The 26,805-nt window shown below is 45.7% G+C and overlaps 1 protein-coding gene and 1 pseudogene across 1 annotated transcript in view; one reads left to right on the forward strand and one right to left on the reverse strand.

Moving 5' to 3' along the window:
- The window catches only part of LOC127919955 (proline-rich protein 5-like), a 44,823-nt pseudogene extending 26,772 nt beyond the window's left edge, over nucleotides 1-18,051 (forward strand).
- An 8,046-nt stretch (nucleotides 18,052-26,097) lies between these two features.
- LOC118382474 (protein PHTF2-like) overlaps nucleotides 26,098-26,805 on the reverse strand; it is a 32,646-nt gene continuing 31,938 nt past the window's right edge. The window contains 1 exon segment of the mRNA XM_052503782.1: nucleotides 26,098-26,789. The gene's annotated coding sequence lies outside the window, so the exon portion shown is untranslated.

Genomic DNA, 26,805 nt, shown 5'->3' on the forward strand with positions numbered 1-26,805 from the left:
ACACACATAAGGACTCAAATCAAATGTTATTTGTCACATGGTAAACAACAGGTGTAGACTAACAATGAAATAACTGACTGACGGGCCCTTCCCAACAATGTAGAGAGAAAAATATAGAAAAGATAATAACACAAGGAATAACGATAACTTGGCTATATACACAAGGTACCAGTACTGAGTTGATGTGCAGGGGTACGAGGTAATAACTTGGTACCAGTACTGAGTTGATGTGCAGGGGGGTAACTTGACTATATACAGGTACCAGTACTGAGTTGATGTGCAGGGGTACGAGGTAATGACTTGACTATATACACGAGGTACCAGTACTGAGTTGATGTGCAGGGGTACGAGGTACCAGTACTGAGTTGATGTGCAGGGGTACGAGGTACCAGTACTGAGTTGATGTGCAGGGGTACGAGGTAATAACTTGACTATATACACGAGGTACCAGTACTGAGTTGATGTGCAGGGGTACGAGGTAATAACTTGACTATATACACGAGGTACCAGTACTGAGTTGATGTGCAGGGGTACGAGGTAATAACTTGACTATATACACGAGGTACCAGTACTGAGTTGATGTGCAGGGGTACGAGGTAATAACTTGGCTGTATACACAAGGTACCAGTACTGAGTTGATGTGCAGGGGTACGAGGTACCAGTACTGAGTTGATGTGCAGGGGTACGAGGTAATAACTTGGCTGTATACACGGGGTACCAGTACTGAGTTGATGTGCAGGGGTACGAGGTAATAACTTGACTATATACACAAGGTACCAGTACTGAGTTGATGTGCAGGGGTACGAGGTAATAACTTGACTATATACACGGGGTACCAGTACTGAGTTGTTGTGTAGGGGTACGATGTAATTGAGGTAGATATAGGTAGGGATAAAGTGACAATAAAAAAAAAATAATAATATGCCATTTAGCAGACGCTTTTATCCAAAGCGACTTACAGTCATGTGTGCATACATTCTACGTATGGGTGGTCCCGGGAATCGAACCCACTATCCTGGCGTTACAAGCGCCATGCTCTACCAACTGAGCTACAGAAGGACTAGGCAACAGGATAGATCATAAACAGTAGCAGCAGTACATGTGATGAGTCCAAAGAGTTATATTCTCTGCGGTACCATAAATAGCAGACGACACCATTTCCTTGATGAACACAACGTCCTGAGCAGAAACCAGATTGGATTTAAAAAAATTAAATGATCATACAACAGTCCACATTTCCAGCCTCCACACTCTAATTGACCAACAAGTAAACCAAGGCACAATCTCCTCGTGTTTTATAGACTTCAAGAAAACATTTGATTCAATTTGGCACAAAGGTCTTTTTAAAAATAAACTAATAGAAAGTGGTATTGGAGGGAAAACATATGATGTTATTTAATCAGTGTACACTAAAAACAAATGTGCTGTTAAAATTGGCAACAAGCAAACAGACATCCTCTCTCAGGGACGTGGAGTGAAACAGGGCAGCCCAATAAGTCCAACACTATTTAACATCTACATTAATGAATTGGCAAAAACATTAGAAGAATCTGCAGCACCTGGTATCACCCTACACAACACTGAAATCAAGTGTCTGCTGTACGCAGATGGCCTGGTGCTGCTGTCTCCCACTAAGGAGGAGTTACAGCTGCACCTAGATCATCTGCACCGGTTCTGTCAGACCTGGGCTCTGACCGTAACCACAGGTTCTGTTAGACCTGGGCTCTGACCGTTAACCACAGGTTCTGTCAGACCTGGGCTCTGACCGTTAACCACAGGTTCTGTCAGACCTGGGCTCTGACCGTTAATCACAGGTTCTGTCAGACCTGGGCTCTGACCGTTAACCACAGGTTCTGTCAGACCTGGACTCTGACCGTTAATCTGACCGTTAACCAGGTTCTGTTAGACCTGGGCTCAGACCCTGGGCTCAGGTTCTGTCAGACCTGGGCTCTGACCGTTACAGGTTCTGTCAGACCTAATCACAGGTTCTGTCAGACCTGGGCTCTGACCGTTAACCACAGGTTCTGTCAGACCTGGACTCTGACCGTTAACCACAGGTTCTGTCAGACCTGGACTCTGACCGTTAACCACAGGTTCTGTCAGACCTGGACTCTGACTCTGTTAACCACAGGTTCTGTCAGACCTGGGCTCTGACCGTTAACCACAGGTTCTGTCAGACCTGGACTCTGACCGTTAACCACAGGTTCTGTCAGACCTGGCTCTGACCGTTAACCACAGGTTCTGTCAGACCTGGACTCTGACCGTTAACCACAGGTTCTGTCAGACCTGGACTCTGACCGTTAACCACAGGTTCTGTCAGACCTGGACTCTGACCGTTAACCACAGGTTCTGTCAGACCTGGACTCTGACCGTTAACCACAGGTTCTGTCAGACCTGGACTCTGACCGTTAACCACAGGTTCTGTCAGACCTGGGCTCTGACCGTTAACCACAGGTTCTGTCAGAACTGGGCTCTCAAAAAAAACCCCTGAATATAATGATATTGACCGTTAAAAAAAGGTCTGAAAATCAGGATGAAAAATAGACATTATATTTGGACACAGTTCTATTAGAACACACCAAAACCTACACATATCTAGGACTAAATATCAGCAACACAGGAAGTTTCACATGGCTGTGAAGGAGCTGAGAGACAAAGCAAGAAGAGCCTTCTATGCCGTTAAAAGGAACATTAAAATCTAAATTTCTATTAGAATCTGGCAACAACAAAAAGCTCATCAGTTGTTGAACCAGTTGCTCTATAAGGCAGTGAAGTATGGGGTCCACCAACTAATCATTCATTCACCAAATGGGACAAACATCCAATGGAAATACTGCATGCAGAGTTTTACCAGACTGTGTTGCAAGTGCAAAGAAAAACTCCAAATAACGCCTGTAGAGCAGAATGGGGCCGAAACCCTCCTCATTCAAATAGAGAAAAGAGACATCACATCTAAAAACAAGTGACCCCAAAACATTCCATCACACAGCTCTGCAGTGTCAAGAGATGAAACAAGAGAAGAGTCCCCTCAGCCAGCTGGTTCTGAGGCTCAGTTCACTAACCCAAACCAACCCCATAGAGCCTCAGGACAGCACTCAGAAAATCTGGCCCAACCAAATCATCACAAAGCAAAAAGAAAAATACATCACCTATTGGAAAGACACCACAAAAAAAATCTAAGTAAACTTCAATGATATATTTCTCTAAACAGACAGTAGATGGTGTCAGACTATCTGACCACTGTGACTGATAGAAAACTGAGGAAAACATTGACTAGGTACAGATTCAGTGAGCACAGTCTGGCTATAGAGACCAGTCGTCACAGACAAACCTGGCTGCCCAGAGAGGACAGTCTGGCTATAGAGACCGGTCGTCACAGACAAACCTGGCTGCCCAGAGAGGACAGTCTGGCTATAGAGACCGGTCGTCACAGACAAACCTGGCTGCCCAGAGAGGACAGTCTGGCTATAGAGACCGGTCGTCACAGACAAACCTGGCTGCCCAGAGAGCACAGTCTGGCTATAGAGACCGGTCGTCACAGACAAACCTGGCTGCCCAGAGAGCACAGTCTGGCTATAGAGACCGGTCGTCACAGACAAACCTGGCTGCCCAGAGAGGACAGTCTGGCTATAGAGACCGGTCGTCACAGACAAACCTGGCTGCCCAGAGAGGACAGTCTGGCTATAGAGACCGGTCGTCACAGACAAACCTGGCTGCCCAGAGAGGACAGTCTGGCTATAGAGACCGGTCGTCACAGACAAACCTGGCTGCCCAGAGAGGACAGTCTAGCTATAGAGACCGGTCGTCACAGACAAACCTGGCTGCCCAGAGAGGACAGTCTGGCTATAGAGACCAGTCGTCACAGACAAACCTGGCTGCCCAGAGAGGACAGTCTGGCTATAGAGACCGGTCGTCACAGACAAACCTGGCTGCCCAGAGAGGACAGTCTGGCTATAGAGACCGGTCGTCACAGACAAACCTGGCTGCCCAGAGAGGACAGTCTGGCTATAGAGACCAGTCGTCACAGACAAACCTGGCTGCCCAGAGAGGACAGTCTGGCTATAGAGACCGGTCGTCACAGACAAACCTGGCTGCCCAGAGAGGACAGTCTGGCTATAGAGACCGGTCGTCACAGACAAACCTGGCTGCCCAGAGAGGACAGTCTAGCTATAGAGACCAGTCGTCACAGACAAACCTGGCTGCCCAGAGAGGACAGTCTGGCTATAGAGACCAGTCGTCACAGACAAACCTGGCTGCCCAGAGAGGACAGTCTGGCTATAGAGACCAGTCGTCACAGACAAACCTGGCTGCCCAGAGAGGACAGTCTGGCTATAGAGACCGGTCGTCACAGACAAACCTGGCTGCCCAGAGAGGACAGTCTGGCTATAGAGACCGGTCGTCACAGACAAACCTGGCTGCCCAGAGAGGACAGTCAGCTATAGAGACCTGGTAGTAGACCAGACAAGACCTGGCTGCCCAGGTCAGGACAGTCTGGCTATAGAGACCAGGTCGTCAGTCACCTGGCTGAGACTGGACACCAGGTCATGTGTCTTCTCACAGGACAAGACTGGTCTACTACCAGGTCATGTATCTTCTCAGTCAGGTTGAGACTGGCTGCCCAGGTCAGGACAGTCTGGCTATAGAGACTGGTCTCACAGACAAACCAGGTCAGTAGAGGACAGTCAGGTATGAGACTGGTCTACTACCAGTCATGTGTCTTCTCAGTCAGGACAGTCTGGCTATAGAGACCGGTCGTCTCAGACAAACCTGGCTGCCCAGTCATGAGTCTTCTCAGTCAGGTTGAGACTGGTCTACTACCAGGTCATGAGAGACAGTCAGGTTGAGACTGGTCTACACAGACATGTGTCTTCCCAGTCAGGTTGAGACAGTCTGGCTACCAGGAGATGTGTCTTCTCAGTCAAGACCTGGCTGCCCAGATGAGGACAGTCTGGCTATAGAGACTGGTCTCACCAGGACAAACCTGGCTGCCCAGTCAGGACAGTCTGGCTATAGAGTCATGTGTCTTCTCAGACAAACCTGGCTGGTCTACTACCAGGTCATGTGTCTTCTCAGTCAGGTTGAGACTGGTCTACTACCAGGTCATGTGGTCAGTCAGGTTGAGACTGGTCTAAACCTGGCTATCCCAGAGAGGACAGTCTGGTCTAGAGACCAGGTCATGTGTCTTCTCAGTCAGACAAACCTGGCTGCCCAGGTCATGTATCTTCTCAGTCAGGTTGAGACTGGTCTACTACCAGGTCATGTGTCTTCAGACAAGACCTGGTCTGCCCAGGTCATGATCTTCTCAGTCAGGTAGAGACTGGTCTCACAGACAAACCTGGCTGCCCAGAGAGGACAGTCTGGCTATAGAGACTGGTCTACTACCAGGTCTGGCTCCCAGAGACAGTCTGGTCTATAGAGACCAGGTCACAGACAAACCTGACAGTCAACCTGAGACTGGTCTACACCAGGTCAGGACAGTCTGGCTGAGACTGGTCTACTACCATGTCATGTGTCTTCTCAGTCAGGTTGAGACTGGTCTGGCTATAGAGACCAGTACCAGGTCAAACCTGGTCTGCCCAGTCAGTTGAGACAGTCTACTATAGAGTCATGTGTCTTCTCAGTCAGGTTGAGACTGGCTACTACCAGGTCAGTGTCTTCTCAGTCAGTGAGACTGGCTATAGAGACCGGTCTTCTCAGACAAACCTGGTCTACCCAGGTCAGGACAGGTTGAGACTGGTCTACTACCAGGTCATGTGTCTTCTCAGTCAGGTTGAGACTGGTCTACTACCAGGTCATGTGTCTTCTCAGTCAGGTTGAGACTGGTCTACTACCAGGTCATGTGTCTTCTCAGTCAGGTTGAGACTGGTCTACTACCAGGTCATGTATCTTCTCAGTCAGGTTGAGACTGGTCTACTACCAGGTCATGTGTCTTCTCAGTCAGGTTGAGACTGGTCTACTACCAGGTCATGTGTCTTCTCAGTCAGGTTGAGACTGGTCTACTACCAGGTCATGTGTCTTCTCAGTCAGGTTGAGACTGGTCTACTACCAGGTCATGTGTCTTCTCAGTCAGGTTGAGACTGGTCTACTACCAGGTCATGTGTCTTCTCAGTCAGGTTGAGACTGGTCTACTACCAGGTCATGTGTCTTCTCAGTCAGGTTGAGACTGGTCTACTACCAGGTCATGTGTCTTCTCAGTCAGGTTGAGACTGGTCTACTACCAGGTCATGTGTCTTCTCAGTCAGGTTGAGACTGGTCTACTACCAGGTCATGTGTCTTCTCAGTCAGGTTGAGACTGGTCTACTACCAGGTCATGTGTCTTCTCAGTCAGGTTGAGACTGGTCTACTACCAGGTCATGTGTCTTCTCAGTCAGGTTGAGACTGGTCTACTACCAGGTCATGTGTCTTCTCAGTCAGGTTGAGACTGGTCTACTACCAGGTCATGTGTCTTCTCAGTCAGGTTGAGACTGGTCTACTACCAGGTCATGTGTCTTCTCAGTCAGGTTGAGACTGGTCTACTACCAGGTCATGTGTCTTCTCAGTCAGGTTGAGACTGGTCTACTACCAGGTCATGTGTCTTCTCAGTCAGGTTGAGACTGGTCTACTACCAGGTCATGTGTCTTCTCAGTCAGGTTGAGACTGGTCTACTACCAGGTCATGTGTCTTCTCAGTCAGGTTGAGACTGGTCTACTACCAGGTCATGTGTCTTCTCAGTCAGGTTGAGACTGGTCTACTACCAGGTCATGTGTCTTCTCAGTCAGGTTGAGACTGGTCTACTACCAGGTCATGTGTCTTCTCAGTCAGGTTGAGACTGGTCTACTACCAGGTCATGTGTCTTCTCAGTCAGGTTGAGACTGGTCTACTACCACTGCTTTAATGTGTTGTTGTTCTCATTAATATTGTTGCTGTTAATGGGAATCCCATTTACACTACTATTATTATTGCTGTTGGTCCCACCGTTTCTGTTATATGTGACAATGTAAATCATTTAACTTCCCATGTCAATAAAGTCTATTGAATTGAATTGAATTGATTGAATTGAATAGTGCAAAAAGGGTCAATGCAGATCTTCCAGGTAGCTATTTGGTTTACTATTTATCAGTCTTATGGCTTGGAGGTAGAAGCTGTTCAGGGTCCTGTTGGTTCCAGACTTGGTTCCAGACTTGGTTCCAGACTTGGTTCATTGGGACCACTTGCCGTGCGGTAGCAGAGCAAATAGTTTATGACTTGGGTGGCTGGAGTCTGACCATTTTTAGGATCTTCCTCTGACACGTCCTGGATGGCAGGGAGCTCAGCCTCAGTGATGTACTGGGCCGTATGCATTACACTCTGTAGAGCACTACCCTCTGTAGAGCCTTACCCTCTGTAGAGCATTACCCTCTGTAGAGCACTACCCTCTGTAGAGCACTACCCTCTGTAGAGCACTACCCTCTGTAGAGCATCACCCTCTGTAGAGCATCACCCTCTGTAGAGCATTACACTCTGTGGAGCATTACCCTCTGTGGAGCATTACCCTCTGTGGAGCATTACCCTCTGTGGCGCATTACTCTCTGTAGAGCATTGCCCTCTGTGGAGCATTACCATCTGTGGAGCATTACCCTCTATGGAGCATTACTCTCTGTAGAGCATTGCCCTCTGTGGAGCATTACCCTCTGTAGAGCCTTGTGGTCGGATGCAAAGCTGTTGCCATACCAAGCAGTGATGCAGCCAGTCAAGATGCTCTCTGTGGTGCAGCTATAGACGTTTTTAAGGATTGGTTGTTTTGACTTCCTGGTTGTCCCCAGGTCAGAAGCTATTGGTTATTTTGACTTCCTGGTTGTCCCCAGGTCAGAAGCTACTGGTTGTTTTGACTTCCTGGTTGCCCCCAGGTCAGAAGCTATTGGTTGTTTTGACTTCCTGGTTGTCCCCTGGTCAGAAGCTACTGGTTGTTTTGACTTCCTGGTTGTCCCCAGGTAAAATAGTAACTGCATACGAAGTAAGACATCTGTCATATTGGGCTGAGTTATGTGCAGTTATCTGGATACTCTCTGTTCTCAGTGGTTAGCATGATGCCAGACCAGATCATCTCTCAGTGGTAAGCAGGAACAGAGAACAGGACCAAGAGAACAGAGAACAGGGCAAAGCGAGAGGAGAGAACAGAGAACAGGACCAAGAGAACAGAGAACAGGACCAAGAGAGAGGAGAGAACAGGACCAAGAGAGATCAGAGAACAGGACCCAGAGAGATCAGAGAACAGGACCAAGAGAACAGAACAGGACCAAGAGAGAGGAGAGAGAACAGGACCAAGAGAGAGGAGAGAACAGAGAACAGGACCAAGAGAACAGAGAACAGGACCAAGAGAGAGACAGAACAGAGAACAGGACCAGAGAGGACAGAGAACAGGACCAAGAGAGAGAGGAGAGAACAGGACCAGGAGACAACAGAGAACAGGACCAAGAGAGAGGAGAGAACAGAGAACAGGACCAAGAGAGAGGAGAGAACAGAGAACAGGACCAAGAGAGAGGAGAGAACAGAGAACAGGACCAAGAGAGAGAGAACAGAGAACAGGACCAAGGAGAGAGGAGGACAGAACAGAGAACAGGACCAAGAGAGAGGACCAAGAGAAAGGACAGAACAGGAACATGACAGAGAGAGGAGAGAAAGAGACAGGAGAGAACAGAGAACAGGACCAAGAGAGAGGACAGAACAAGAGAACAGGACCAGAGAGAGAGAACAAGACAACAGGAGAGAACAGAGAACAGGACCAAGAGAGACAGAACAGAGAGGACCAATATAGAGGAGAGAACAGAGAACAGGACCAAGAGAGAGAGAGAACAGAGAACAGGACCAAGAGAGAGGAGAGAACAGAGAGAGAGAGACAGTCTGGAGGACCAAGAGAGAGGAGACAACAGGACCAGAGGAGAGAACAGAGAACAGGACCAGAGAGGAGAGAACAGAGAACAGGACCAAGAGAGAGACAACAGAGAACAGGACCAAGAGAGAGGAGAGAACAGAGAACAGGACCAAGAGAGAGAGACAACAGAGAACAGGACCAAGAGAGAGAGAACAGGACCAAGAGAGAGGAGAGAACAGAGAACAGGACCAAGAGAGAGGAGAGAACAGAGAACAGGACCAAGAGAGAGGAGACAACAGAGAACAGGACCAGAGAACAGGACCAGAACAGAGAACAGGACCAGGAGACAACAGGACCAAGAGAACAGAGAGGACAGAGAACAGGTTGAGAGGAGAGAACAGGACCAAGAGAACATAGAACAAAGAGAGAGGAGAGAACTCAGAGAACAGGACCAAGAGAACAGAACAGGACCAAGAGAGGAGAGAACAGAGAACAGGACAAGAGAGAGGAGGAGAACAGAGAACAGGACCAGAACAGAGAACAGGACCAAGAGAGAGAGAGAACAGAGAACAGGACCCAACGAGAGAGAGAGAACAGAGAACAGAGAGAACAGAGAACAGGACCAGAGAGAGAGAGAACAGAGAACAGGACCAATATAGAGGAGAGAACAGAGAACAGACCAATATAGAGGAGAGAACAGAGAACAGGACCAATATAGAGGAGAGAACAGAGAACAGGACCAAGAGAGAGGAGAGAACAGAGAACAGGACCAAGAGAGAGGAGAGAACAGAGAACAGGACCAAGAGAGGACAGGAACAAGAGAGACAGAACAGAGAACAGGACCAAGAGAACAGAGAACAGGACCAAGAGAGAGGACAGAACAAGAGAACAGGACCAAGAGAACAGAACCAGAGAACATAGAGAGAGGAGAGAACAGAGAACAGGACCAAGAGGAGAGAACAGGACCACGAGAAGGAGAGAGAACAGAGAACAGGACCAAGAGAGAGGAGACAACAGAGAACAGGACCCAGAGAACAGGACCAAGAGAGAGGAGACAACAGAGAACAGGACCAATATAGAAGAGAACAGAGAACAGGACCAAGAGAGAGAGACAACAGGACCAGAGAGAGGAGACACCAGGAGAACAGGACCAAGAGAACAGAGAACAGGACCAAGAGAGGAGACCAGAGAACAGGACCAGAGAGAGACCAAGAGAGAGAACAGACCAAGAGAGAGGAGAGAACAGAGAACAGGACCAAGAGAGAGGAGACAACAGGACCAAGAGTCTGTCTGTCTGTCAAGATACCAGAGTCAAGAGAGGAGAGAAGGGCTCTGTCTGTCTGTCTGTCTCTCTCTCTCTCTCTCCCTTTCCCCTCCCTCTTTCTCATTACTCTGTGGTACAGCTTGGGTGACACCTTACACTGGAGACACCATTCTATCTAAGTGGCCTGTATTGCTCACTGGGCCACATCTGCTACTGATGAAAGCGTCCAGAGGGCACACAGACAAAGGATCAGTTTGTTTTGACAAGGGAAGAATGTACGTTTTGTTGAAGTTTTGTTCCCATACCCCAACGGCAATGGATCTCTCTGTCAGCCTCTGATCCCTCTCTCTCGCTCTCTGTCTCTCTCTCTGTCTCGCTCTCTGTCTCGCTCTCTGTCTCGCTCTCTGTCTCGCTCTCTGTCTCTCTCTCTCTGTCTCTCTCTCTCTCTCTCTCTCTCTCTCTCTCTCTCTCTCCTCTCTCTCTCTCTCTCTCTCTCTTCTCTCTCTCTGTCTCACCTGTAACATTCTCTCTCTCATTTCATCTGTGAACAATTTCTCTCTTTTCTTGTTTTGCATTGATTTCATTACTCCAGTCAATGCATTGATGTGGTGGTTGTCAAACTCTGGTTAGCTAGATGTTTTGTGTTCTGAGTGAGTCAATGTATTATCGGAAGACAGTCTCCTTCACCAATGTTTTGTTCCTTTTCAGGTTTCATGACAAAATAGTTCTGGTAAAGAAGTTGTTCTGGAAAGGATTTGGGTAAATGAAGTCCCAAACAAGCAAACTAGTTCCAGATCTCCCCATAATAGGTATTTAGTCTCAGTCTGGGACTTTCCATGGTCGGTACAGGGACAGTTACTGTCTCTCCTCTGACAGACAGTTAGTTACTGTCTCTCCTCTCAGTTGTTACTGTCTCTCCTCTGACAGACAGTTGTTACTGTCTCTCCTCTGATATATCAGTTAGTTACTGTCTCTCCTCTGACAGACAGTTAGTTACTGTCTCTCCTCTGACAGACAGTTAGTTACTGTCTCTCCTCTGACAGACAGTTAGTTACTGTCTCTCCTCTGATATATACAGTTAGTTACTGTCTCTCCTCTGACAGACTACTGTCTCTCCTCTGACAGACAGTTAGTTCTGTCTCTCCTCTGACAGACAGTTAGTTCTGTCTCTCCTCTGATCTCAGTTAGTTACTGTCTCTCCTCTGACAGACAGTTAGTTACTGTCTCTCCTCTGACAGTCTTGGTCTTCCTCTGACAGACAGTTACTTTCATCTCTGACAGACAGTTAGTTACTGTCTCTCCTCTGACAGACAGTTAGTTACTGTCTTCCTCTGACAGACAGTTAGTTACTGTCTCTCCTCTGATATATACAGTTAGTTACTGTCTCTCCTCTGACAGATGCATTACTGTCTCTCCTCTGACAGACAGTTACTGTCTCTCCTCTGACAGACAGTTGATGTCTCTCCTCTGGTGGTCTCTCCTCTGACAGACAAGTTACTGTCTCTCCTCTGTATACAGTTAGATGTTTTGATATATACAGTTAGTTACTGTCTCTCCTCTGGACAGAGTTAGACTGTCTCTCCTCTGACAGATGTTAGTTACTGTCTCTCCAAAGGACAGACAGTCTCTCCTTCACAATGTTTTGTTCCTCTTTATACAGTTACTGTTTCTCTGACAGAAAGTTAGTTCTGATATAAAGTTAGTTTGTCTTCTGGAGACAGGACTGTCTCTCCTCTGAACAGACAGTTAGTTACTGTCTCTCCTCTGATATACAGTTAGTTACTGTCTCTCCTCTGACAGACAGTTAGTTACTGTCTCTCCTCTGACAGACAGTTAGTTACTGTCTCTCCTCTGACAGACAGTTAGTTACTGTCTCTCCTCTGACAGGTTATTTACTGTCTCTCCTCTGACAGACAGTTAGTTACTGTCTCTCCTCTGATATATACAGTTAGTTACTGTCTCTCCTCTGACAGACAGTTAGTTACTGTCTCTCCTCTGACAGACAGTTAGTTACTGTCTCTCCTCTGACAGACAGTTAGTTACTGTCTCTCCTCTGATATATACAGTTAGTTACTGTCTCTCCTCTGACAGACAGTTAGTTACTGTCTCTCCTCTGATATACAGTTAGTTACTGTCTCTTCTCTGATATATACAGTTAGTTACTGTCTCTCCTCTGACAGACAGTTAGTTACTGTCTCTCCTCTGACAGACAGTTAGTTACTGTCTCTCCTCTGACAGACAGTTAGTTACTGTCTCTCCTCTGACAGACAGTTAGTTACTGTCTCTCCTCTGATATATACAGTTAGTTACTGTCTCTCCTCTGACAGACAGTTAGTTACTGTCTCTCCTCTGACAGACAGTTAGTTACTGTCTCTCCTCTGATATATACAGGTTACTGTCTCTCCTCTGACAGACAGTTAGTTACTGTCTCTCCTCTGACAGACAGTTAGTTACTGTCTCTCCTCTGATATATACAGACAGACAGACAGTTAGTTACTGTCTCTCCTCTGACAGACAGTTAGTTACTGTCTCTCCTCTGATACAGACAGTTAGTTACTGTCTCTCCTCTGACAGACAGTTAGTTACTGTCTCTCCTCTGATATACAGTTAGTTACTGTCTCTCCTCTGATATACAGTTAGTTACTGTCTCTCCTCTGACAGGCAGTTAGTTACTGTCTCTCCTCTGACAGACAGTTAGTTACTGTCTCTCCTCTGACAGACAGTTAGTTACTGTCTCTCCTCTGACAGACAGTTAGTTACTGTCTCTCCTCTGACAGACAGTTAGTTACTGTCTCTCCTCTGATATACAGTTAGTTACTGTCTCTCCTCTGACAGACAGTTAGTTACTGTCTCTCCTCTGATATACAGTTAGTTACTGTCTCTCCTCTGACAGACAGTTAGTTACTGTCTCTCCACTGATATACAGTTAGTTAATGTCTCTCCTCTGACAGACAGTTAGTGACTGTCTCTCCTCTGATATACAGTTAGTTACTGTCTCTCCTCTGATATACAGTTAGTTACTGTCTCTCCTCTGACAGATAGTTAGTTACTGTCTCTCCTCTGATATATACAGTTAGTTACTGTCTCTCCTCTGACAGACAGTTAGTTACTGTCTCTCCTCTGACAGACAGTTAGTTACTGTCTCTCCTCTGATATATAGTTAGTTACTGTCTCTCCTCTGACAGACAGTTAGTTACTGTCTCTCCTCTGACAGACAGTTAGTTACTGTCTCTCCTCTGACAGACAGTTAGTTACTGTCTCTCCTCTGATATATAGTTAGTTCCTGTCTCTCCTCTGATATATACAGTTAGTTACTGTCTCTCCTCTGACAGACAGTTAGTTACTGTCTCTCCTCTGATATACAGTTAGTTACTGTCTCTCCTCTGATATATACAGTTAGTTACTGTCTCTCCTCTGACAGACAGTTAGTTACTGTCTCTCCTCTGACAGACAGTTAGTTACTGTCTCTCCTCTGACAGACTACTGTCTCTCCTCTGACAGACAGTTAGTTACTGTCTCTCCTCTGATATATACAGTTAGTTACTGTCTCTCCTCTGACAGACAGTTAGTTACTGTCTCTCCTCTGACAGACAGTTAGTTACTGTCTCTCCTCTGATATACAGTTAGTTACTGTCTCTCCTCTGACAGACAGTTAGTTACTGTCTCTCCTCTGACAGACAGTTAGTTACTGTCTCTCCTCTGACAGACAGTTAGTTACTGTCTCTCCTCTGATATACAGTTAGTTACTGTCTCTCCTCTGACAGACAGTTAGTTACTGTCTCTCCTCTGACAGACAGTTAGTTACTGTCTCTCCTCTGATATACAGTTAGTTACTGTCTCTCCTCTGACAGACAGTTAGTTACTGTCTCTCCTCTGATATACAGTTAGTTACTGTCTCTCCTCTGATTACAGTTAGTTACTGTCTCTCCTCTGACAGGCAGTTAGTTACTGTCTCTCCTCTGATATATACAGTTAGTTACTGTCTCTCCTCTGACAGACAGTTAGTTACTGTCTCTCCTCTGACAGACAGTTAGTTACTGTCTCTCCTCTGACAGACAGTTAGTTACTGTCTCTCCTCTGATATACAGTTAGTTACTGTCTCTCCTCTGACAGACAGTTAGTTACTGTCTCTCCTCTGATATACATATAGTTAGTTCCTCTGACAGACAGTTCTACTCCTCTGATGATATACAGTTAGTTACTGTCTCTCCTCTGACAGACAGTTAGTGACTGTCTCTCCTCTGATATACAGTTAGTTACTGTCTCTCCTCTGATAGACAGTTAGTTACTGTCTCTCCTCCTCTAGTTACTGTCTCTCCTCTGATATATACAGTTAGTTACTGTCTCTCCTCTGACAGACAGTTAGTTACTGTCTCTCCTCTGACAGACAGTTAGTTACTGTCTCTCCTCTGATATACAGTTAGTTACTGTCTCTCCTCTGATATAGTTAGTTACTGTCTCTCCTCTGAGACAGAGTTACTGTCTCTCCTCTGACAGACAGTTAGTTACTGTCTCTCCTCTGATATACAGTTAGTTACTGTCTCTCCTCTGATATACAGTTAGTTACTGTCTCTCCTCTGACAGGCAGTTAGTTACTGTCTCTCCTCTGATATACAGTTAGTTACTGTCTCTCCTCTGACAGACAGTTAGTTACTGTCTCTCCTCTGACAGACAGTTAGTTACTGTCTCTCCTCTGATATATAGTTAGTTACTGTCTCTCCTCTGATATATAGTTAGTTACTGTCTCTCCTCTGACAGACAGTTAGTTACTGTCTCTCCTCTGACAGACAGTTAGTTACTGTCTCTCCTCTGACAGACAGTTAGTTACTGTCTCTCCTCTGACAGACAGTTAGTTACTGTCTCTCCTCTGATATACAGTTAGTTACTGTCTCTCCTCTGACAGACAGTTAGTTACTGTCTCTCCTCTGACAGACAGTTAGTTACTGTCTCTCCTCTGATATACAGTTAGTTAGTTAGTTACTGTCTCACGTCTGATATAGTTACTCAGTTACTTTCCTCCAGCTCAGTGTTTTCTGCATGCTCTTACCCTGCCCCCTTTCTTTCTGTTCTATCCTAAACAACAAACACAGAGCCTCTAATGGACAATGTATTTCCTCAGAAACTAAGATTTCAATAGACTCAAATATGTTTATGGTTTGAGGACAGATTTATTTTAGGTGGTTGGCAAATGATAAGCACTGATTTTTGAGTGTACAGCAGGTGTGTGGTGTCCTGTGGGAGTCTCACTGTGTGTGTGTGTGTCTTCCAGGGTGTTCTGAGGACTAACTGTGATGTGTGTGTGTTCCAGGGTGTCCATGAGTCTAAAGGAGTGACTGAGGACTAACTGTGATGTGTGTGTTCCAGGGTGTCCATGAGTCTAAAGGAGTGACTGAGGACTAACTGTGATGTGTGTGTTCCAGGGTGTCCATGAGTCTAAAGGAGTGACTGAGGTAACTTCCAGGGTGTCCATGAGTCCAAAGGAGTGACTGAGGAGTACCTGCGTCTGGAAGCTTTGGTTCAGAAGGTGGTGTCTCCATACCTGGGAACCCACGGCCTCTACTCCAACGACGGATCCTCAATGCAATACTCCTCCTGCGTACTGGGTAGTTAGACTGATACTCATACAGCTAAATTATTTAGATTTCATCATGCATGATTTTTACTCTCCATTCACAGCTGTTCAGCTGTTGTGCTGTTAGTTTCCTGTGTTATATGGGTTTAGACGGCCTCAATGTCTGTCTCGTTTTCACTTCTTCACATCCCATCTTTCTCCCTCCTCCTCCATCCCACCACATTCTTTCTCTCCTTCATCCTCATCCCTCTTCACCCCTCCTCCTATCCTCATCCCTCTTCACCCCCTCCTCCTATCCTCATCCCTCTTCACCCCTCCTCCTATCCTCATCCCTCTTCACCCCTCCTCCTCATCCCTCCTCCTCCTATCCTCATCCCTCTTCACCCCTCCTCATCCTCATCCCCTTCACCCCTCCTCCTATCCTCATCCCTCTTCACCCCTCCTCCTATCCTCATCCCTCTTCACCCTCCTCCTATCCTCATCCCTCTTCACCCCTCCTCCTCACCCCTCCTCCTATCCTCATCCCTCTTCACCCCTCCTCCTATCCTCATCCCTCTTCACCCCTCCTCCTCATCCCTCATCATCCCTCCCCTCCTATCCTCATCCCTCTCTTCATCCTCATCCCCCTCCTCCTATCCTCATCCCTCTCCTCCACCCCTCCATCCCTCTATCCTCATCCCTCTTCACCCCTCCTCCTATCCTCATCCCTCTTCACCCCTCCTCCTATCCTCATCTCTCTTCACCCCTCCTCCTATCCTCATCCCTCTTCACCCCTCCTCCTATCCTCATCCCCTTCACCCCTCCTCCTATCCTCATCCCTCTTCACCCCTCCTCCTATCCTCATCCCTCTTCACCCCTCCTCCTATCCTCATCCCTCTTCACCCCTCCTCCTATCCTCATCCCTCTTCACCTTCCTCCTCATCCCTCTTCACCCATCCTCATCCCTCTTCATCCCCCCTCCTCCTATCCTCATCCCTCTTCACCCCTCCTCCTATCCTATCCTCATCCCTCTTCACCCCTCCTCCTCCTATCCTCATCCCTCTTCACCCCTCCTCCTATCCTCATCCCCTTCATCCTCATCCCTCTTCACTCCTCCTCCTATCCTCATCCCTTTCACTCCTCCTCCTATCCTCATCCCTCTTCACCCCCTCATCCCTCCTCCTATCCTCATCCCTCTTCACCCCTCCTCCTATCCTCATCCCTCTTCACCCCCCTCCATCCTATCCTATCCTCATCCCATCTTCATCCTCATCCCTCTCATCCCTCTTCCCCCCTCCTCCTCCTATCCTCACCCCTCCTCCTATCCTCATCCCTCTTCATCCCTCCTCATCCTATCCTCATCCCTCCTCCTCATCCTCATCCCTCTTCACTCCTCCTCCTATCCTCATCCCTCTTCACATCCTCCTCCTATCCTCATCCCTCTTCATCCCTCTCCTCCTCCCTATCCCTCTTCACTCCTCCTCCTATCCTCTCTCCAGAAAAGCGTCTGCAGCGGTGCTGGCCCAAGTCAGGCGACGCCCCGTGAAGAACCCGGTGATGCGCTCCAAGTCCTACAACGTGCCCATGTTGACGCCTGTGGTGGAGTATGATACAGAGACAGGCTCCGTGAGCAGCATGGGCATCCGCCGCCATTCCGTCTGCGAGATGACTTCCTGTCTGGAAGAAGGCACCATCAACGACATCAGCACCACTTCCTCCCTGGCCTCCGCGGCCCAGCCGGGCCTCTCCTCCCTGGAGCAGGAGCTCAGCCTGACAGGGGTTGTTTGTGGTGGAGGAAGTCTGGATCTCTGTGGGTCTGTGGGGTCTGAGTCTTTAGGGTCCCACCTCCAGCCCTCCATCTTTCAGGCCTCTCACTCCCCAGGACCCTTCCTCCACGGCGGGGGGGAGTCGACGGTCTCCCCCTCTGTTCTGTGTCAGGTCCACTCTGGTTCAGAGACTGGGTCGATCCCCAGCTGTTCCTCCAGCCCGGAGACAGTGGTAGATCAGATACTGGACTCTATGGACTCTGACCCTGATGGCATCTTCATAGACTTCTCCCTCCACAGCTGCTCAGACTCCTCATCCTCTGGTTACAGCAGGGAGAGTGGTAGACAGAGTGTGGTGTAATTTGGGTTTTTCTGGTAACTAATCACAGTTGGATGATCTATGTGATTGCCTGCTTATTCACTACTGATTTCTGGAAAATCTGTGACTAGTGAGAAAGTGTCTGGAGATTTGCAGCCCTAGAGGTCTGATGAATCTCAAGGGATTATCACACGTACTGACACCATCTGTACTCCACTCACACTGTCGTCTCTAAAAACACACTGCTCTTTCTGGGGTCTATTTTTCATGGAATATTTCTACAGTAAATTACCTTTTATTAAAAAAAAATGTTTTGCTTGATTTTCACTTCTAGTGCTTCATTTTGAGGATAAACTGTACTTATTTGTATTTATTTTTGTGTGTTTTACTGATGTTCAGTGACTGACAACTTTGAAACAGTCTGAGGTGTCTCTTCAAGTCTTGTGGAAAGGAAACAGTCTGAGGTGTCTCTTCAAGTCTTGTGGAAAGGAAACAGTCTGAGGTGTCTCTTCAAGTCTTGTGGAAAGGAAACAGTATGTGTCTCTTCAAGTCTTGTGGAAAGGAAACAGTCTGAGGTGTCTCTTCAAGTCTTGTGGAAAGGAAACAGTCTGAGGTGTCTCTTCAGGTCTTGTGGAAAGGAAACAGTCTGAGGTGTCTCTTCAAGTCTTGTGAAAGGCCCAGTGGAAAGGAAACAGTCTGAGGTGTCTCTTCAGGTCTTGTGGAAAGGAAACAGTCTGAGGTGTCTCTTCAAGTCTTGTGGAAAGGAAACAGTCTGAGGTGTCTCTTCAAGTCTTGTGAAAGGCCCAGTGGAAAGGAAACAGTCTGAGGTGTCTCTTCAAGTCTTGTGGAAAGGAAACAGTCTGAGGTGCTCCAGTGGAAAGGAAACAGTCTGAGGTGTCTCTTCAAGTCTTGTGAAAGGCCCAGTGGAAAGGAGGAGAGATCAATCAGACCAAGCTGAGCTCTCTGGGATGACCCACACCTGGTTCACCAGAGGTCATGAGTTCATTGCTTTCGCAACATGTCTCTTGTTCAAGAGGCAGTGCTGGGGAGAGGAGATAAGATAGTGTTCACATGGCTTCATTTTAAGCAGTAGGTATCGTGTCGGCCTGGGTGATATTTCTGCCACAGTGATCTGTGGCTGGGCCTTTGTTTCTGCTTCAACATCGCCCCCATGTGGACGGGATGTGCAAGTGCCTGCTGCGCCAGAGTCAAATCTTTAATGTCAAATACACAAAGAGATGTGTTTTGGAACGTGAAGGGATCTGGTGGCTCAGTGGTAAGGATCTCACCCCATAAGCATGGGGTCGTAGGATATGTTTCCTTACAAAGCCTGGAGGACTGTGACAACTACTGGGGGTTTCCCCTCCTGTGAACAGCAGCAGTTATGGGGGAAAACCTCTGGGAAAAGTACACCTGTAGGTTTTTAAAAAGATCCATTTGAAAATTAAGGGTGTACTTTCTCAGAGGTTTATGACCACAAAACATCCTGATCCAGAGCTGTGGCTTGAACCTACAACCCTGAACATATGGGGTGAGATCTTTACACCAGAGCCCCAGACTCCTTCACACCTCTAACTGTTTTATTTGTCATTTTCACATTGAGAATTGCTGAAATTACCAATAACTCAAACCTAAGATTTGAACCCATAACCTCTATGGTTGAAGGTAGGAAATGAACCTCAAAGCCACAGACTCTCACACGTCTAGCTCTTCTTACGCCGATCTAAATAGTTAAACACCTGCCTTCTCTCAACTAATGATTTAGTAAGATCGTTTGTATTGTAAATGACCTTGTATGACACAGCCATGTACAATTTATGGAGTTGGTTTTATGATTTTCTAACCACAATGACACGGTGAAATGTATTGCCATTAATTATTGTAGCATTTGATGGACAAGTCATTAATTATTGTAGCATTTGATGGACAAGTCATTAATTATTGTAGCATTTGATGGACAAGTCATTAATTATTGTAGCATTTGATGGACAAGTCATTAATTATTGTAGCATTTGATGGACAAGTCATTCTGATTTGATCTCATGATTATGTCAAACGGAACCTCAAATCAAACTTGACATTTAATGCATAATTTTTGTTGGTCTGTTCAAGATTCTGGGCTTGATTCAATCCGCAGTGCTGAAGATCTGCTGTACAGCATGATTCAATCCGCAGTGCTGAAGATCTGCTGTACAGCGTGATTCAATCCGCAGTGCTGAAGATCTGCTGTACAGCGTGACTCAATCCGCAGTGCTGAAGATCTGCTGTACAGCGTGACTCAATCTGCAGTGCTGAAGATCTGCTGTACAGCGTGACTCAATCCGCAGTGCTGAAGATCTGCTGTACAGCGTGACTCAATCCGCAGTGCTGAAGATCTGCTGTACAGCGTGACTCAATCTGCAGTGCTGAAGATCTGCTGTACAGCGTGACTCAATCCGTAGTGCTGAAGATCTGCTGTACAGTGTGACTCAATCTGCAGTGTTGAAGATCTGCTGTACAGCGTGACTCAATCTGCAGTGCTGAAGATCTGCTGTACAGCGTGACTCAATCCGTAGTGCTGAAGATCTGCTGTACAGCGTGATTGAAATTATCACCTGACCCTTCGGAAAGTATTCAGACCCCTTGACTTTTTCCAAATGTTCTTAAGTTACAACTTTATTCTAAAATGTATTAAATAGTGTTTTTTCCCTCATCAATTGACACAATACCCCCATTGGGACAAAGCAAAAACCGGTAAAAAAAAAAGTTTTGCTAATTTATGACAAATAAAAAAATAAGTATTCAGACCTTTTACTCAGTACTTTGTTGAAGCACCTTTGGCAGCGATTACAGCATCGAGTCTTCTTGGGTATGCTGTACAAGCTTGGTACAACCTGTATTTGGGGACTTTCTCCCATTCTTCTCTGCTTGAGAGGACCTGCAATGCCAGGTGGGGAGCACATTGCTGCAAAAACTATTTTCATGTCTCTCCAGAGATGGTTTATTTGATTTAACCAGGAAAAGCCCAGAGTCTCTTTTTCAGTGGAAGAGCTGACCAGAAGTCAGCAACAATCAATGCATTACAGAATTAAAACACACAACAACATGATCCAGCCTAAAAAAAAAAGCATTTACACTCCTCTGTAACAGTCTCCCAATATGTTGAAGCATCTGGCCATATCTAGAACTCAATCCGCAGTGCTGCAAGATCTAGATGAAGCACGGACTGTAGATTATTCCATGATGTTCAATCGGGTTCAAGTCCGGTCTCTGGCTGGGCCACACAACGACATTCAGAGACTTGTCCTGAAGCCACTACTGCGTTGACTTGGCTGTGTGCTTAGGGTTGTTGTCCTGTTGGAAGGTCAACCTTCGCCCCAGTCTGAGGTCCTGAGCACTATGGAGCAGATTTATATCAAAGATCTCTCTGTACTTTGCTCCGTTCATCTTTCCCTCGATCCTGACTAGTCTCACAGGCCCTGCAGCTGAAAAACATCCCCACAGCATGAAGCTGCCACCACCATGTTTCACTGTGGGGTGGTGCCAGGTTTCCCCCAAACGTGACACTGCTGGCATTCAGGCCAAAGAGTTCAGATCTTGGTTTCATCAGACCAGATAATCTTGTTTCTCCTGGTCTTTCAGACCCTGACTTTTTTTCAAATGTTCTTATGTTACAACTTTATTCTAAAATGTATTTAGTGTTTTTTCCCTCATCAAACTACCACAATACCCCCATTGGGACAAAGCAAAACCTTTAAAAAAAAGTTTTGCTAATTTATGACAAATAAAAAAATGAAATTTGATAAGTATTCAGAGATTTTTGTCCTTTGGAAGTTCTCCCATCTCTACAGAGGAACTCTGGGCTCTGTCAGTGACCATCAGGTTCTTGGACACCTCCTGACCAAGGCCTTTGTCCCATTCTTGCTCAGTTTGAGAGGACCCAAGCCAGAAGTCTTGGTGGTTCCAAACATTCTTCCATTTAACCTCATTTTCAGCCCTCTCCAGAGATGGTTTATCTGACAGCCAGGAAAAGCTCATTACCAGAAGTCAGCAACGTTACATTTCAGAAAAAACACAAATAAATGAAATAGCCTAATAAAAAGCATTTCCTTTTCTTAACAATCCTGTCGTCCCAGATTTTCAAAATATGCATTTAGAACCAGAAAATCAATAATTTGATGAAGCACAGTGGTGATAGCTAGCTTAGCATTTAGCGTTAGCATTTAGCACGCAACATATTTCAAGGTAAAATAATTTACCTTTGAAACATCTGTTCTTCAATGAGGACTCTCCAACTCAGATCGGGGTTGTCAAAGGGATCAAGGTTACCTTTGAAAATAAGAAGTTCTTCAATGAGGAGCCTCAGTTACATAGCAGATGTCCAGTTTTTCCTGAAAGATTCTTGTGTAGGACACAACGTTCCGTTTGTTACTATGCATTTGGCCGAAACTAACCGAAAATTCAGTCACCTCAGTCAAACTTTTCCCAAAGCCACTATATTGACTGAAACATGGGGTTGTTTGAATCAATCCTGGAAGGTGTTTTGTCATATATCTCTTCATGGAGCAGATTTATATCAAAGTCTCTGTACTTTGCATTCTTTTCTGATCCTGATGGAAAAATACTGGTAGCTGACTTTGAAAAACATTTCCCCAGACACCGTGAAGGACACCACCAATTGTAGTCTCTAATGGTCAATCTTCCAATGATATGCCTCACAAATACGTCACAATCTGCAGACACCTTGGGAAACCAGATAAAGTGTCCGTTCATTCTTTGACTAACATTCACATGGCTGATATGGCAAACTCCAAGCCGGGCTGTCATGTGTCTTTATAAGTAGTTAGTGGCTTCCATCTGAAACTCTACCATAAAAGGTCTGATTGGTGGAGTGCTGCAGAGATGGTTGTCCTTCTGGTTTTGCCTGAAAGTTCTAGGGCACTCACAGTGAAAATCTTTGCAGTTCTGGTCACGTGAATCAGTGTCTTCTTTCCAAAACTATCAATTCCAAGCATAGTCGAGCATCTTTTCGTGACAAAATATTGCGCTTAAAACGGGCACGTCTTTTTATCCAAAAATGAAATACTGCCCCTATAGGACTAACAGGTTAAGAATGATGGAGGCCACTGTGCTCTTGGGGACCTTCAATGCTGCATACATTTTTTGGTACCCCTCCCCAGATCTCGACACAATCCTGTCTCTGAGCTCTACGGACAATTCCTTCGATCTCATAGCTTGGTTTCTTGCTCTGACATGCACTGTCAACTGTGGGACCTTATATAGACAGCTGTGTGCCTTTCCAAATCATGTCCAATCAGTTGAATTTACCACAGGTGGACTCCAATCAAGTTGTAGAAACATCTCAAGGATGATCCGTGGAAACAGGATGCACCTGAGCTCAATTTCAAGTCTCATAGCAAAGGGTCTGAATACTTATGTAAATAAATTTGTTTTTTACTTTTATAAATTAGCAAAAATAACAAAAACGTTTTGCTTTGTCATTATGGGGTATTGTGTGTAGATTGCTGAGGAATTGTTTAAAAATATATATTTTTAGAATAAGGCTGTAATGTGACAAAATGTGGAAAGAGTCAAGGGGACTGAATACTTTCCGAAGGCACTGTCACATTGCCTAAATAGCAAGTATCACACTTGATTTTTCTAAAGGTAAAATTTCTATACAGATTTTTATTAAGATGAGTAACTTCCTACAGCTCTTTTCTTTTTGTTTTTTGTTCCCAGTGGTTCTGTTCAGGCTGATGTGTATCCAGATGGACATTGGTTCTGTTCAGGCTGATGTGTATCCAGATAGACATTGGTTCTGTTCAGGCTGATGTGTATCCAGATAGACATTGGTTCTGTTCAGGCTGATGTGTGTAGACATTGGTTCTGTTCAGGCTGATGTGACAGATTGGTTCTGTTCAGGCTGATGTGTATCCAGATAGACATTGGTTCTGTTCAGGCTGATGTGTATCCAGATGGACATTGGTTCTGTTCAGGCTGATGTGTATCCAGATGGACATTGGTTCTGTTCAGGCTGATGTCCAGATGGACATTGGTTCCAGATGTCCAGATGGACATTGGTTCTGTTCAGGCTGATTGCTGTGTGTCCAGATAGACATTGGTTCTGTTCAGGCTGATTGCTGATGAGTGCCCAGATAGACATTGGTTCTGTTCAGGCTGATTGCTGATATCCAGATAGACATTGGTTCTGTTCAGGCTGATGTGTATCCAGATGAACATTGGTTCTGTTCAGGCTGATTGCTGATGTGTATCCAGATAGATTGGTTCTGTTCAGGTTGATGTGTGTCCAGATAGGCGTTGGTTCTGTTCAGGCTGATTGCTGATGTGTGCCCAGATGGACATTGGTTCTGTTCAGGCTGATGTGTATCCAGATAGACATTGGTTCTGTTCTGTTCAGGCTGATGTGTATCCAGATAGACATTGGTTCTGTTCAGGCTGATGTGTATCCAGATAGACATTGGTTCTGTTCAGGCTGATCCAGATGACATTGTTCCAGATCCAGAGACATTGGTTCTGTTCAGGCTGATTGCTGATGTGTATCCAGATGGACATTGGTTCTGTTCAGGCTGATTGCTGATGTGTCCAGATAGACATTGGTTCTGTTCAGGTTGATGTGTCCAGATAGACATTGTTCTGTTCTGTTCTGAGGTATCCAGATGATTGGTTCTGTCAGGTTGATGTGTGTCCAGATGGACATTGGTTCTGTTCAGGCTGATTGCTGATTGTATCCAGATGGACATTGGTTCTGTTCAGGCTGATTGCCAGACAGACATTATTTACATGTCAGTTTATTTCAATGATGATTCCCATCAAGAGATACGATCTCTTGTTTTGATCGAGTGTCTCTACAAGGGGTGGTATGTATGTAGAAATGTAACGTATATGAAATACGTTTTAAGTGAAGAAAGTGATTAGCAAGGAATGAATAATGTTTGCATCCTAAATGACACCATATTCCCTACGTAGTGCACTTCTTTTGAACAGGACCCATGGGGCTCTGGTCAAAAGTAGTGCACTATATAGGGAATTAGGTATTGGTACACAGCCATGATGAAATGTAGGAATCTAAACTGTTGTTTTGCTCATATGATGAAGGAAGAAACTAGAAGTTGAGTGACACAACAATGTCCATTTTTTATTTTCCTTACAAACACCTAAAACTGAGGAAACAGACCAGCTCACTAAACGTTGTTTTTCTTCTCTTCAACATAAATATGCAGATTTCCTTTGAAAACGGAATCACAACGCAAAAACAAGTGTGTGTCGGAAATGTCACCCTATTCCCTACGTAGTGCACTACTTTTGACCAGGGCTCTGGTGCACTCGGGATCAGGATGGCATTTCAGACAGGTTCGTCAGAAATGTCACCCTATTCCCTACGTAGTGCACTACTTTTGACCAGGGCTCTGGTGCACTAGGGATCAGGATGGCATTTCAGACAGGTTCGTCAGAAATGTCACCCTATTCCCTACGTAGTGCACTACTTTTGACCAGGGCTCTGGTGCACTAGGGATCAGGATGGCATTTCAGACAGGTTGAGTCACCTAAATACATTTTTCAGACTCAAGTGACAGCAAATGGTACTTTTTCTCAACCACAAAACATGAGGCTCTTCACAACAACAAAGGGATCAGGATGGCATTTCTGAAAGCATTTCCTAAATAATTTTTGAAACCCAAACAGTTATTTTGTGTTAATACGGTTTTATCTCAGCCACAAAACATTTGGTCATCTTCACACAGACAACGGAAAAGTACCAAGCAATAACAACTACAATGGTTTGTGTGACATTGAAACATGTAACATTGTTTTATTGTTTAAAGTGCACATTTTAGGCATTCCAATAAAAAGCACTTTGGTCATCTTCTAAGACCTGGGACCTCTTTTGTTCTAAAAGTACCAAGCAATAACAACTACAATGGTTTGTGTGACATTGAAACATGTAACATTGTTTCTATACACTACTTTAAAGTGCACATTTTCAGGCATTCCAAACGGTATTTCAACCAGACTGCACACCTCACTAAGACCTGGGACCTCTTTTGTTCTAACTATAATACAAATCACATTGTGTGTTGAGCTCAGGGTTATTGCTCCATTACAGACTGGAAATACAGTCTAACCGTTGAAATAACTCAAATGCTCTGTGAGAAAACCATTAACGTAAAACAGTAAACACCGGGGAGGGGGCTGAGAGAAAGCAACATGGTGACAGAGGTTGTGATGATTCCGGCTCACAGGCCTGAATAGCAGTATTTCAACCAGACTGCACACCTCACTGTGTCTGGTTTACAGAATAGGGTTGGGAGTACAGAAGCCAATACTGAAAGGTATCACCATAAAAGGTCACGACCCCACTCCCTCAGGGTCTCATTATGTAAGAAACACATTTCCATTACAGACTTGTATAAGTGTGTACCAGGACAAACATAAACACCTCCCCCCAAATGATCATTATACGAGTAACATAGTTATCCATGTTCAGTCACACACCGTTTAGCTAGTGGGCCTGGAGGTCTCAATTTCACATACAGAATATATATATATATATTCCCTTCCACCCAGTACAGTACATCCCTTCTAACCAATACAATACAGTACCTCCCATCCAGCCAGTACAGTACCTCCCATCCAGCCAGTACAGTACATCCCTTCTAACCAATACAATACAGTACCTCCCATCTAGCCAGTACAGTACCTCCCATCTAGCCAGTACAGTACCTCCCATCTAGCCAGTACAGTACCTCCCATCCAGCCAGTACAGTACCTACCATCTAGCCAGTACAGTACAGTACCTACCATCTAGCCAGTACAGTACCTACCATCTAGCCAGTACAGTACAGTACCTACCATCTAGCCAGTACAGTACAGTACCTCCCATCTAGCCAGTACAGTACCTCCCATCTAGCCAGTACAGTACAGTACCTCCCATCTAGCCAGTACAGTACAGTACCTCCCATCTAGCCAGTACAGTACAGTACCTCCCATCTAGCCAGTACAGTACAGTACCTCCCATCTAGCCAGTACAGTACCTACCAATCTAGCCAGTACAGTACCTACCATCTAGCCAGT

This window comes from Oncorhynchus keta, unplaced genomic scaffold (genome assembly GCF_023373465.1).
Source record: "Oncorhynchus keta strain PuntledgeMale-10-30-2019 unplaced genomic scaffold, Oket_V2 Un_contig_17939_pilon_pilon, whole genome shotgun sequence".
NCBI lineage: Eukaryota > Metazoa > Chordata > Actinopteri > Salmoniformes > Salmonidae > Oncorhynchus > Oncorhynchus keta.